General features: G+C 43.1%; 1 non-coding gene and 1 pseudogene across 1 annotated transcript; both read left to right on the top strand.

The window, feature by feature from the left end:
- The first annotated feature begins 836 nt into the window (after positions 1-836).
- trnap-cgg (transfer RNA proline (anticodon CGG)) lies at positions 837-925 on the top strand. The gene is given in 2 exon segments: positions 837-872; positions 890-925. It is a non-coding gene; the product is annotated as a tRNA-Pro (tRNA).
- Positions 926-4,212: 3,287 nt separating this feature from the next.
- Positions 4,213-4,321, top strand: LOC137360615 (U2 spliceosomal RNA; annotated as a pseudogene).
- The last annotated feature ends 319 nt before the right edge of the window (positions 4,322-4,640 follow it).

A 4,640-nucleotide genomic window follows, 5' to 3' on the forward strand; every position in this document is an offset into this window, starting at 1 on the left:
TCCCAGAGTACTTAAGGAAGTGGCCCTTGAAATAGCAGATGCATTTTTGGTCTTTTCTCAAAATTCTATCGACTCTGGAACAGTTCCAATGGATTGGACGGTAGTTAATGTAACTCCATTATTTAAAAAAAGAGGCAGAAATTAAACAGCGAATTATATACCGGTTAGCCTGACATCAGTCGTGGGGAAAATGCTGGAGTCCATTATAAAAGATGTAATAGCAGAGTGCAATAATAACTCGTCTCCACTCCTAGTATTTCTAAATCCCACACATTCACTATAATGTGAACAATTATTTCCTGTTGTGTCTCTCTCAGATTTGTAAACTTCACTGTATTGGAGTGAGGTGACATCTACTGGCGGGAAGCAAGAACTGCAATTAAGCAGCAGAAACTCCACAGTCTGTCAGGGTTAAAGAAACATTGCAATGTGAGGAAACAGCGAAGTGGTTTGATTGGGTAGATGGAGACATGATTCCACTTGTGGTGGTGTCTGAAGCAAAGGCCAGAAGTACAACATTGTCATTAATAAAAGAAATGAGGAATTCATGAAAAATGTAGTAACGTAGTGAATGGTTAGAATGTGGATAGAATAGAAAGTGAGATTGGATGGACAGAAGCAGTCTGAAAGGATGGCTGAAACAAAAGGTGAGTGCCCTGAAACGTTAACTGTGTTTCTCACAGCACAGATGCTGCCAGAGCTGCTGAACATTTCCAGCACTTTCTGTTTTTATTTCCGCATTTGCAGGATGTTGCTTTGATCTGAAGAAAAATGGATGATTGGCTAGAGGGTTCCAATGAAATTCCACAGCAGCTAATAAAATTTTACTTGTCAGTGGCTCGTTGGTCTAGGGGTATGATTCTCGCTTCGGGAGTATGGTTAATTAACATGCGAGAGATCCCGGGTTCAAGTCCCGGACGAGTCCTGGTCTGCTGGCATTTTTAGATTAAGGTTATCTATTGGTTTCAGCCTTGCAGAAGGTGGAATTGACTTCCAAACGGAGCTGGCTTGAGGACCAGACAACTGGATTCAAAGAGCTTGTCGACAAAATTGCAATTAACTATATGTACAGATAGCCAAGTGGGAATATAAAGTTGTTGCTGTAATTGTGACCTGACTCCAAAAACAACAGGACTGGGTTCTGGACTGGAATGGAATGGAATTCTTCAGTGTTTCTGTTGTTTGGCTTGCATTGACTCATCGATTTTCTTGTTTTTCACTTTGTCGATGCCTTTGAATAATTGTGGATCCTTCTTCAGGGTGTCTTCTTTCACCAGGTAGTTCTGACCTCTGATGATGTTGATTGTAATCAGCTTCAACTCGCTGAAAGTTTTGGAAGTGAGCAGATTTCCTTTGCTTGAGTCTACAACATGGAACTCAGTCTGACATGTGGACCCATGGGAGGATTTGAATGCCACCCCTGCGTTGGAGTTGCATCCATCCAATAAGAGACCGAGTAGAAGTGACAGTTCTGTCAGTCGAATATGAGACTTTTAATGGCAGGGTTGTGAGTTTGAGTGCCATTCTGTTTTTCCCTTTTTTAAGGCTTCATGAGCAGAGAGTACAGGGAGTGTTTGAAATGAGCAAGTCTCGCTTTGATTCAGGACTCTTACCTCTCAGCAGCATCTCACTATGAAAGATTGAATTTGATCTCATTTCATTCTCAGCTCGGGGTCTGTGCGGCTCAGTGGCACTTCTGGCTGTCTCCCGCTTCACAATCCATCAGTACTGAGAAAGCAATGGGGAATATTACTCACATGTTGTGTTCTTTAATTTTTTGGAAAACTTGAATGTATGTATTTTCTTCCACAACAAGGACACCAAGCCACTGTTAATGTAGGGCTGAAATAGCTCAGTAGGGAGAGCGTTAAACTGAAGATTTAAAAGACCCTGGTTCAATCCCGGGTTTCAGCAATTTTGCTTCCTTTGCGTCCCTTGCCTTGGTTCTGATTTTCCGGTTGCACAATTTACTTTGAAATTATATACCAAGCACCAGTGGATTGAATTTGAGAAACAACACAGAGTCATTTACAGCACAGAAGGTGGTCGTTTGTCCTAATCACGTCCATGCTGGCTCTCCCCGGAGCAATCTAGTCAGTTCCACTCACCAGCTCGATCCCTTTCCTCCTGCAAGTTTCTTTCCTTCAAGTATCCATCCAGTTTCCTTTTCAAATCATTGATTGTCTCTGCTTCCACCACACTCGTGGGCCAAGTCATTACCACCCACAACAAAAGAAAGTTCCACCTCATCAAGGATGGGAAATACTTACATCTTCTATATTTGCTTATTCTCTATTTCTATGAGAATAGACTGGCAGTCAACATGAAAGGAAATCCAAAAATCTTCGAGCAGCATGTAAATGATAAGTGGGTAGTAAGAGGTTGAGTCGGGCCTATTAGGGACAAAAAGGATAATATAAGCTTCGAGGTGCAGGGCAATGTTAATCTACTTAATGAGTACTTTGTATCAGTGATCACTAAGGAAGTGGAATTTGACAAAATATCAGTCGAAGTGAAGAGAGTAGAGTCAATGGAGAGGGTACAAATTGAGAGAGGGAGGTACTAAAAAGGCTGGCTGTGCTTAGGGTAGATAAATCACCTGGTCTGGATGGCTGGCATCCCAGGTTGCGAAAGGAAATGCGGATGCAGATAATGGAAGTGTTTGCCATAATCTTCCAATCTTCCCTGGATACGGGGGAGGTGGCAGGAGGAAACAGTGGCAAATGCGTCGCCCTTATTCAAGAAAGGGTGTAAGGACAGTCCGGCTAACTACAGGCGAGTTAGATTAACAGCAGCGCTTGGTAAGGTTTTAGAAAGAATAATCAGGGTAAAAAATCAACAGTCACTTGGTGAGGTTTGAGTTAATTAAGGAGAGTGAGCATGGATTTATAAATGGGTGTTCATGCTTGACTAATCGAACTGCATTTTTTGATGAGCTAACAGAGCAGCTTGCTAAAGGGAATGCAGTGGATGTTGTTTATATGGATTTTAAGGAAGCGTTTGACAAGGTACCACATAAAAGTGGGGTTAACAAAATTGAGGTTCGTGGGATAGGAGGGTCAGTGTCCAATTGGATAGAAAATTGGTTTAAGGACAGAAAACAGGGAGTCTTATGAAATGATTCTTTGGCAGACTGGAGGATAGTCGACAGTGGTGTTCCCCAAGGGTCAGTGCTAGAACCACTGCTTTTTTTGCTAAAGATAAATGACTTGGATCTTGGAATATTGAGTAGAATCTCAAAATATCCCGATGACAACAAACTTGGAGGAGTGGCAAACAGTGAGGATGATATGAACTGCCTGCAACAGGACAATGATAGGCTATCAGAATGGGCAGACAGGTGGCAGATGGAATTTAATAGTGACAAGTGTGAGGTGATGTATTTTGGCATAAGGAATAGGGAGAGGCAATATTTACTTAATGGCACAGTTCTGAAGTGTGTGTTGGAATAGAGGGACTTGGGGTTCATGTGCATCAATCTTTGAAGGTGGCAAGACATATTGTGAGAGTGGTTAGCAAAGCATATGGGATCTTGGGCTTGAAAAAAAGAGGCATTGAGTACAAAGCAGGGAAGTTATGCTGAACCATTATAAAGCTCTGGTTCGGCCCCAGTTGGAGTGTTGCTTCCAGTTTTGCTTACCACACTTAAGAAAGAATGTGAGCGTCCTTGAGACGATGCAGAGGAAATTCACCAGAATGGATCCAGGGATGGAGGATTTTAGTTACAAGGTTAGGTTGGAAAAGCTAGGTTTGTTCTACCTGCATCAAAGGAGAGTGAGGGGAGAATTGATAGATGTGTTTTCGGCTATGACAGTTTTAAATAAGTTGGCAAGGAAACATTGTTCCCGTTAACTATTGGCACAAGGACTAGGGGACACAGATTGAAGGTTTTGGACAGGAGGTACAGGGGGAATGTGCGCAAGAACTTTCTTACACTGATTGGTGATGATCTGTAACTCGCTGCCCACGAGGGCGGTGAAAATGGAGACAATCGAGGATTACAAAAGGAATTTGAATGGGCACTTGAAGGAAATAATTTTACAGGGCTATGGGGATCGAGCAGACAAGTAATAACTCGTCTCCACTCCTAGTATTTCTAAATCCCACACATTCACTATAATGTGAACAATTCTTTCCTGTTGTGTCTTTCTCAGATTTGTAAACTTCACTGTATTGGAGTGAAGTGACATCTACTGGCAAGAAACATGAACTGCCGCATCTCGGCCTTTTGGCTAAGATCAAGTGTAGTATCTGTTCTTATCAGTGCTTATTTGATTGAGAAGAGACCATGATCATTGCCTTTTGATCCTGGGGAAGCTTTGAGTAAAATGGCTATAACCAATTTTCGAGCTTCGGGCCAGGGAGTGCGCAACACCGTTCGGGTGGTCGTGAAGGACAAGGAAGGAGATGCACCGGTCGATCGCACCTTCTTCATCAAGAAAATTCTCTTCGATTGCTGCGGATTTCAAGCGACGGACGTCTTCGGCCTCCAGGGTTTCCCCAGCAGTGGATACTTCGACGTGACGTTCCGGAACGTGGCGGGATGCATCAAGTTCCTGAAGGCGTTCAAGGAGAAAGGGGACCGGGCGCCACTGTCGATCCTCACAGCGGAGCCGCTCTTCACGCTTCCGTCACAACGG

The sequence above is a fragment of the Heterodontus francisci genome, unplaced genomic scaffold (assembly GCF_036365525.1).
Source record: "Heterodontus francisci isolate sHetFra1 unplaced genomic scaffold, sHetFra1.hap1 HAP1_SCAFFOLD_59, whole genome shotgun sequence".
Classification (NCBI taxonomy): domain Eukaryota; kingdom Metazoa; phylum Chordata; class Chondrichthyes; order Heterodontiformes; family Heterodontidae; genus Heterodontus; species Heterodontus francisci.